We start from the raw sequence: 9,941 nt of genomic DNA, 5'->3' as shown, positions 1-9,941 counted from the left end.
CCCTGTCAAGCACTGATAAACATTACTCATTTTTTAAATGTATAGTGAAATATATTGAGTGATTTTTTTTTTTTTTTTAGTGGTAATCTAGCCTTGCATTCTTGGACTAATCCTTAGATGATCACAGTATGCCTTTTTTATATATATCACAACTTTAGATTTGCTAATATTTTGCTCAGCATTTTGGCATTTATGTTCATATGAAAGATAGGTCTGAAGATTTTCTTTCCTTCAAAGTTGTTGTCATGGGCTCAGGCTAACAATCAAAGTCGTCATATTCTGCTATTAGTAAAGATGATGGAAAGTATTTGTATAATTTTCTGCTCTAAAAATGTCTAAAAGGTTATTAGTGATTGATGTTTTTTTCCTTTACATGAAAGAATTCTATATTCAAACTCACAAGAGACACCGTCTGGGTCTAAGCCTTCTCCTGTGTGGTGGTTATTACTACAAATTCTATTTTTTTGATCAGTCTTGGGCCATTCAGAGATTTTACTTTGCTTTATTATGGAAATTTTTATTTTAAATCATTTTATCTCCTTAATCGAAACTTTATATCAGTATAAAAGTATTCATTATATTTTATGACAAATTTGTAATTCCTATATTATATGCCCTATTACAGTTCTGATACTTTGTGTTATGAATGGTTTCTTCTGGTCAATATTACTAATGTTTTGAAAGAAGTATCTCTCAGTGTTGACTTTTCTCTAATTATACACTGATTCCTTATTCTTGTTTTCTTTGTTATTTCTCCTTTAGGTTTGGCATGATGTTCTTTTTTTAGGTACCTAGCTGATATTAAACTCCAAAGCAATGCATTTTCTTCCCAGCAATTCCAGTGCATCACAGTATTTTCAGTATTGCCTTTCGTCATCATAATTCAATTCCAACTAAAGGTAAAGTTTTCTTTTCACATACTCTTTTAAACAAGGATCATTTATAGTAGTCCTTCTTAAGAAAGTATACTGTACATGATGTCTGTCTCTGAGATTTGTAAGATTAAATCAGCACATTGTTATTCTTAGTAACAACAAATGCCTACATGATAGGAAGTGGAAACTCACCATTAGCTGCAGTGTTCTAGAAATGCTAATTAGAAAAAAAAAAAAAAACGTGAAGGCTAGAGAGCTGGCTCAGGAATTGAGAGCTCTTGTTGGAAAATCATGAGGATGGACTTCAGACCCCAGCACCCATATAACGACCCAAGTGTCCTGCAAACACCGATAACTGCAGCTCTAAGGAATGTGTGACTACGTTCCCAGATAAACTACCTTTTGAAGCTGAACCTTCTGCAAAGACTGATCAACTGATTACTTCAGTGATTGTGGAGAGGCTGGAATGTTGCAGGTTCAGAGCCTAATTACTGTTTATCTTTAGCCCCTAAATAACCGTTCCTTGCCCAGCTGTGTCTGATTTAACATCTTCTGACTAACAGATTTAAAAAAAAATAAACTTTTTGGAAAGTATTAACTACAAAATCCACCAGCTCTCACCAAACAAAATGCTTAGCGCCATCAGAGAGCATTGGAGGCCTAGAGCTGAGATTTCTCCTTTGCTATAACTGCCTACTTAATGTTTCCACCAATGTACTTGAAAAATGCCTTAAGTTATGACTTTTCTTTGTTCTGTTACTATAAAAACTCATGAAATGGCTCCCACCTTGGAACCTGAGTCTGTGTTCCTGGGCCACGGTCACTTATATTTGGCTTCAGAATAAACTCTCATCCCTTTTGTGACAGTTAAGGTATCATAACCTTCCCAAACAGCGCCATCAGCTTGGGCAATATTTTCATCTCTATGAGTCTCTGGGGGGCATTTCACATTCAAACCACCAAATTTGGTTCCCTGACCCTCATGGCCATCTTATGATGCAGAATGCATTTAGTTCCACTTCAAATGTCCCCATAGCCTTTAAAATTCTCAATACTCTTCAAAATTCCAAAGTCAAGGCCGTCTCTTAACTGTGACCACTGTAAAAGTTAACAATAAATTACATATTCCTAACATATGATGGCACAGAATATACATTATCATTCCAAAAAAAGGTGCTTGGGCATAGTGAAGAAAGAGTGAACCAGAGCAAGACCAAAGCCCAGCGAGGCACACAGCAAACGCATGTCGGAATGACTCCGCCCCTCCAGCATTGTTGCCAACAGCATACATCTCTCTCTTGGGCTGGTTCTTCTCCCTATATGCAACTTTCCTTGGCAGATGTTTCATGACTCTGGCATCTGGGTCTTGGGGTCTCCACCACAACTCAGGCTTGTGCAGTCTCCTCTTTGGAGCTCCTCGTAGGGACTCAACTCTAGCACATGCTGCCTGGCCTCAGAGGCTCTCTAAAACCATGGAGGAACATTCCACTACCCCCTCAATCTTTCATCTTTCTTGTCTTCGAAACTAGTACAATGGGACTGACACTGCCAGGATGGGCTGCCATCTTGGGAATCACATTTAGCAGCAGATTTTATATACTTCTGAGGAGCAGGAAACCACTTAGGCTCTTCCTTTTCACAAATCAGAACTTTATCTGGGTGGGGGTCTTGCTATGTTAATTATGTATTGACTTCTTCTTAAAGGAATTCCTTTAAGAGATTGGGTATGTAGCTTAGTTGGTAAAGTGCAGGAGAAGCAGAAGTTTAAGTTCATCCTTGGCTGCATAGTGAGTTTGAAGCCATCCTGAACTACAAGAGATCCTGGTGAAGCTGCTATGGATATCGGTGTTGTGATTCCCCCAAAAGTTAAAAATTGATCTAACTTATGACTCAGCATTACCACTCTTGGGCATATATCCAAAAAGCTCTATATCCTACTGCAGATATATGTGCTCATACGTGCTCATTGCTGCCCTTTTCACAATAACCAAGAAATTGAAGCAACCAAGATGTTCATGAACTGATGATTGTATAGTGAAAGTGTGGTACATTTATACAATGGAATATTTTTTAGCTGTCAAAAAAATTATCAACTTGGTGGAACTGGAGACAGTCATCCTGAGAGAGGTAACCCCAACGTAGAGAAACAAGCACTGAGTATTCTTTCTCAGAGCTGGGTGTGAGCTTTGAATTCTATCAATTTTTGAAAAACATTTTTTGTTTCCACTTGGGAAGAACTTTTTAAAAACTAAAAATGGGATCAATATGTTTGTTATTTTTCTGTATCTAAGCATTTAATTTCATTTTTTCAGAAATCACATGCAAGTCATTTCATAATATAGTACTTTCATAATTTTCCTGCGTTTCTGTTTTTTAAGGGTATTTTCTTATCTTACTTAACAAACCTTTTTTTCCTCTTACCAGTCTCTCTCTCTCTCTCTCTCTCTCTCTCTCACTTTTTGAGACATGTTCTTGCTATTAGTCCATGTTGGCATGAACTCATAATGCCCACCTCAGTCTCCCCATTGCCAAATTACAGACTTGTCCTACTGTGCTTGTCCTATTATTTCTCTTGTCTACAATTGGAAGAGCTTGTTTGTTTCAATGGCTTGATACCGTACACAACAGCTTTGAAAATTCTCACTCATTGCTTCTTCAAATATTGCTTTTGTCTAAATACTGAGAACCCTCCCCTCCTGCTGCAGGTGCAGCTGTGCTAGGTCTTTGGCTGTGACCTTCACCTTTTCTTCATCTCTTATTTTCTTGGTTCTTCATGCTGCAATTTGAACATCGTCCATTCTTGTGCGTCTGTTACCAACACTCCATTTAAAAACTTTTTTAATTTTTATTTTTTATATATGAGTGTTTTCCTTGCGTGTGTGTAAGTGCACCATGTACGTGTTATGCCTGAGGAGGCCAGAAGAAGGTGTTGAATCTTCTGAAACTGGAGTTATAGATGGTTGTTAGCCACCATGTGGGTGCTGTGAACAGAACCCAGGTCCTCTGCAAGAGTAGCTGGTGCTCTTAACCAATGAGCCAGTTCTCCAGTTCCTCCCTTAACTTTTTGACTGTATTTAATCAGCTGTTACATGCATATTTTATGTCTTAAGTGGAGATTATTTTATTTCTCAGCTGTAGAATTTTCATTTTATTCATTTCATGGTAATCATTGATACTCACCTTTCCCATTCCTTTCTCTGTTTTCTAAATCAAAATAATTATATTTCTATAAAAAGGCTTGACAGCTCATTCTAATATCTTGATCAACTACAGGTTTGTTCATATTATTTGAATGTTTTGTGAGTGTTTAGTCCTATGGCGCTGTTTTCTTCTTACATGCGAAGTCATCGCAGCTAATGCTGTTGTGTTGAAAAGGGAGCTCCATCCCCTCTGGGCAGATGAGTGGGGCGCTCGCAGTCTTTCCTTTGGGCCACAGTTTGTCTTCTCAGCACCAAGAGAATAGAGGACATGCTCATCTCTGTAGAACAGATTTCATTGTTATCTTTTGACATTTTAGTCTGTCTAGGTTCCAAATTCACTGTCGTTTAGGGACTATAAACTCTGTGCTGAAGACAGTGGAATTATCCACTTTTTATTCCTGTTCCAAATAACTCACCAATATCTGCTGGCCTCCTTCAGGCCTCAGGGGACCACTTTCTTCCTCTCAGGGGGCAACTGCAGATTCTCTGGCTCTAACTTTGCTCAGAATCTACAACTATCCACAGAAAAAAGCAGAGTTGTCAGCTCACTGGCCCCGCCCAGGACATTCATGTTTATTTTGCTCCGTTCATAGGGGCTTCTCTCTCCAGAATATGTTCACCTCCTTTGAATGAGGGAAAAAAAGAAAGAAAGGAAAACATTGCCGTTTTGGCTTTGGTTATCAGATATTTTGTGTTAGTCATTTATCTTTCTATCCTGTGTGCCTCAACTCTGGAAAAATATTTGTCAGGAGAAAACTCTCTCTGTGTGGAAGCCACTGAGCTCCTTAATTTTGTGCATCGGCAGGGTAGGTATACCAAGAGTTCTGCTGGTTTCTGTAGTCACCAACTAGATTTTTCTTAGTGGAAATGTTCAGGTAGTAACTGTGCTGATTGGCATATCTCTCCCTTAGGCCCCCTCTGAGTGCTCTTTTCTTGCTGAATTACGAGTTCCTCTACTATACTGTATACACAGTTTACAGTTATTCTGAACCAGGTGGATATTCTATTTCATCCAGCTTGTTCTCTGTTAGCAATATCAGGCTTCAACAAATTATGACAAACTCAGCATTAGATGTTTTCTCCATTGGATTAATATTTCCCCTATAGGGTGAACATTTAACTTCAATTTTTCAAAGATTTTTTTCCAAACTAATGTTTCCTGTTGATGGATACAAACATCTTTGGAGGTCTTACCATTCCATTTACCACTATCAGGCCCCTGGCCCTCAGGGACCACGTGCAAAATACATCTATTTATTTTAAGGGACCCAAAGTGTCAGTACACCATAGTTTAAATTTTAAGTTGCAGTTATAAGTTAAAAATCTCATTTGCGCGTCATCAGTTCAAAGAACCACATCTTGTCGTCTATACTATCTAAATCAAGCTCCAGTTTCAATTCATCTTAGAGAGAAATTTTCCTCCACCATTTCCTCTAAAAGAAGAAAATAAATTATCTGCCCCAGTAGTACAGTGTTGGGACCAGAGACCAACGTTGGATGACATCTGCAGGTGTTCCCATCTAGAAAGGAGGAAAGTAGAGATGTTCTTGAAATCCCATGTTTCTTACCACACTGTAGCAAAAGAAAACAATTGGAAGCCAGAAAATCACATGGCTTGAAAGAACTTACTTTGTTTTCAGCACTAAGGATTGAAGCTGTGGCCTTGCCGATGCCGAGCAAGCAGCCACTACTGAGCCCTCTTACTTGTTTAGTCTGAGACCGAGTCTCACTAGATTGCCCAGGCTGGCAGTTTGAACTCACTATGTAGCCCAGGTAGCCCTGGCATTTTTTATCTCCTTCTTGAGCCTTCCAAGTGGCTGGGATTGCAGGTCTGTGCCACCAGACCCTGAAATCACATTACTTTTGAATAACAAATGAGTCAAGGAAGAGATTGTGGAGATGGCTGAGGTGACCTGCAGTCCCATGCCTGCTCTTGTCATAGTGTGTTCTGTGGGAATAAATATTTTGAGTTTTTGGTTTGCCTAGGGCAATTGCAAAAGGTTTTCCACTCTTGACTTTCTCTTCAGAGAACGCTTTCTTAACAACCTGTTCTCTGTATCTTTTGCAACGGGATAGGTCATTCCCATATCGCCAAGTCCAGCTTCACTGCTTCTGAACAGTACTTCTCTTGGGCTATCTTTTTTTTCTCATGTTTTTTAATCTGTGGCAAGGAAAATCTGGACTGGATCATCAACACTTTGTTTGGAACTTCTTTCGTTAAGTGTACAAGTTCATCTATTAAATGTTCTGCTTTCCACAAAATTGTCAGAGATAATTCACCTAACATTTTCTATCACTGTACAACAAAGGTCCCTTCCTCCAGCTCTAAAGCAAAGTCCATTCCTTCCCTCTCAGCCTGTCCAGCAGTGTTTTCAGTGTTCATACTCTACCTACAGACTGACTGTGTAGACACTGTAGGGTGATACACGATTTCTCTACCACACTCTTCACTTCATCTGAATCCTCCTCCGTCATGCCTTCAGTCAAGGCACTGTATACTTAAAGCAATCTGGATTTCTCATGCTCTTGAAAGTCTCCTAGTCTGTACTTACTATTCAATGGAAAAAGTTCCTTCTGGGGCCTGGAGAGATGGTTTAGTAGATAAGGGCACTGGCTGCTCTTGTAGAGGACCTGGGTTTGATTCCCAGCACCCATATGGCAGCTAACAATCATCTAGAACTCCAGTTCCAAAGGATCTGACACACTCTTCTGGTCTCTGCAGGCATTTAACGTGCTTGGTGCACTTATGTACCTGCAGGCAAAATATTCATACACATAAAATAAAAATAATAAAATATTTTAAAAAATTCCTTCTGCATATTTTAGCTTTTGTTTTAAGAGTACCCCTGTAGGATTGAGTTACAGTATGAACAGAGTCTGGACTAAGGACTTTTACTTACCTTTGCCCCAAGAAGCTACTCTTTACAATGTAAACAAGCCCACTGAACCATGTGCTTTTCTTGTGACCTAGACATACAACCTTGATCCCTAGTAAACTCCACTGTACCCTCCCCCAGATAGGGAATGAATGTAGGTGTGACTGAATTAACATATCAAGGCACTGAAAGCTGTATATGGTATTCTCAGTGGAACCAAAGAGAGTTGAGATATATGCTTGACATTCTGTGTATGAGATATTTTAGGCCTAGGGATTAAAGGACAAAATTCATTGATAAGGGTGGGTTGAAGCTTGTAATTCCCCAGTTCATGCTGAAGAGTCTGAATAAAAGTATGGCTGAGGCCTGTCTTAGAAGCAGAGTTCCCCAAGACCATGAGACATGGGAAGGAATGGCTGGTTCTCAGAGTCTAGGTCTACTCGTGGCCTTGAGAGTCGGGCTGACTCATTATTCAGTTATAATTGGAATAGAGCTTAGCAATGCCACACATCCCTCCATTCAGTATCAAAATCTGTGTTAGCTCTCCATGAATTTGACAATAAATTAAAACAATCTAATGGATTAAAGCAATATAAGTTTATTATGTAGAGGTCAGAGTTCAAAATGGGAAAGAAGGGCTGCATTCTTCTGGTGGTTTCAGGTAATATGTTCCTTGAACGCTCTGACTTCCAGAGGCCACTTACATTTTTAGTTTCCAGGAACTTTCTCCCTATTTCGAAGTCAGAATCACAGTATCTTTGAATCTCTGGCTCTGAGCCATTCTTTGTATCTTAAAATTTCTTCTCTGGCTCTGATCCTCCAGGCTTCACAAAGACTGTGTGAATATAGTGTGCCAGTCAGGATAATCTTCCCATCTCAAGGTCCTTAGCTACATCATGTCTGTCTTTGCCATATAAGGGAACATAGTCACAGATCCTGGGCATTAAGATATGGGCCTCTTTTGATGGCTTTACATCTATCACATGTAATTACTTTAGGGTCATAGATTTCAAACCATGAATTCTGTGGGATTCTGATTATATCTTCTCTCATTTACATAATGTTTGTTCTGCTATGTGAAATCATAGATTGACTTTCTTGTTCTGCTATTTCTGTTATGACCGCCCTTGTTTATTCTTTAATTTGTTTTTATTGATTTTTTTTGTGTATTTCATACAAACGCCTCAATCAATCAACTTTAATCATCTTTATACCTTGTCCCCACTGGCATGCTCCCATTGGAATACATACTTTCTGTCAGTTGTCTTAAGGAAAGTCTGGGAATGTTAACTTGACACAATAGGCTTCCCTTGTTTTATACAGAAATAGTAAGATGCCCTATGTTTTAGGAGAGCCCTAACTTATAACCGGCATGGGGGTTGGACATACCTTTCAGGTGTTTTGGACATATCACTTTGTACTTACATTTTTTACAAAGTACTATTCTCTCCAACATTCCTATTACTTACTCTTAATGATAAATAAGATGAAATGCTTCAGAATATTATTAGTGAGCCCAAAGAATCATGCACACTATTAGGTATTGAATAAGCTGAGAGAAGGAATGATGCTATTACATGGTGGCATTAGAACCTAAGAAGAGTAAGTTGTCAGGGCAACAGCATCTCTCTCCACGTACTTCCTGTGCGGTGCCCAGGATACTCTGTATCTGAAGCATAGCTTGGGGAGTTGGTGTTCCCAGCGACCTGACCTGCAGTGCTGCTGCCTAACACTTTAGCCTTCTGCTTAGATTTACCTTGAGAAATTGAAGATTCAGGGAGGTTGTTTCACTTAGTCTAACAATCCTATCCGGATTCCTTTCTTTCTGGAAAACTTAGTCTCTAGACTAAAGGGAACTCTGTTTCAGCAAAATGAAAATAAAATTTTGACATTTTTCCCCAGTCAAACGATCTGAAAAGGAGAGTTTTAGAATGCCTTTGGGGGAAATCAACTGGGTAAGGCTGTGCATTAAAAAAAGTGTTTTAAGCCTTCTAGAGCTTATGGAATTTGGCAAAAATGAGGAAACAGATATGTAAATGCAATGGCTATTTTACTCTGTAATCTGTGGTGCTCTGGAATTTCAAAGACAAGCCTCAGAGATGGTCATGGAAGAAAGTAGGCAAGTGTTCAACCATAGACTTCTGATGTATCTGATTTGTGTGTTGGTCCTGGATAACTTTTGAACAGTTGTTCTTATTATTTTTATTTTTTCCAAAAGCAGTTGGATGAAAATTGCAGCAAACAATTTGATGTAAGTCCTATTTAGCAAAAGACAAGGCCAGGGACTAGAGTCTAGTCATTTCATTCCTTTGGGTAAATCTGTGAACGGTTCCCCATTAACTTGAAAATAAAATCAGTTATCTCTCCAGTGCATGCACGCTCTTCCTGACCTAACTCTTCCCATCTCTTCAGCTTATTTCTTGCCTTACAAAGTCTTCTTAATGCCCTGAATGCTCTTTCTACAAGTTTTGTTTGGTACCTAAAATATCTTTTCCTGACTGGTCATGTGTCAATCTTCCTAAATTTTTTTATGAGAATATATTTGGAATGATACTCACCACCCTCACTGAACTGGCTCATTAAAGTTTCCCGGTGTATCCCCCCTGATATCCAGACTCCAGGGAGATATTATTTTGGAAGGTAAGATGACGAAGCTATTTGGGTCTACATAACACCACACAAAGTATTTGTCATTTCAGACTTTTTAAAATGTAAATGATACATATTAGATTATCATCTTCTACCTGTAACCATGTGAGATTCTACACCTGATTTTCAGAAGACACTAAATTACAAGATTCTTCTGGAAGGAGACATCCCAGCACATCTGAAATTACTTCTTACTGATAGTTCCAAAATGGTTTTGACTGCAATCCATTTGAGCAAGAAAAATAATTGATTACTTATCTTCTTTGATCTTATTTTCAAGTGAAAGAAAATGAGAGCTTATTTGTAGGTTCTAGCAGGGGAACACAGCTACTCATATACCC

General features: G+C 38.8%; 1 pseudogene; it reads right to left on the bottom strand.

The window, feature by feature from the left end:
- Positions 1 to 6,550, bottom strand: part of LOC103749449 — an 11,596-nt pseudogene extending 5,046 nt beyond the window's left edge.
- Positions 6,551 to 9,941: the final 3,391 nt, after the last annotated feature.

The sequence above is a fragment of the Nannospalax galili genome, unplaced genomic scaffold, assembly GCF_000622305.1.
Source record: "Nannospalax galili isolate Female #2095 unplaced genomic scaffold, S.galili_v1.0 scaffold2146, whole genome shotgun sequence".
Classification (NCBI taxonomy): Eukaryota; Metazoa; Chordata; class Mammalia; order Rodentia; family Spalacidae; genus Nannospalax; species Nannospalax galili.
The sequence above is the reverse complement of the archived record's forward strand: the minus strand, read 5'-3'. Positions and strand labels throughout refer to the sequence as shown.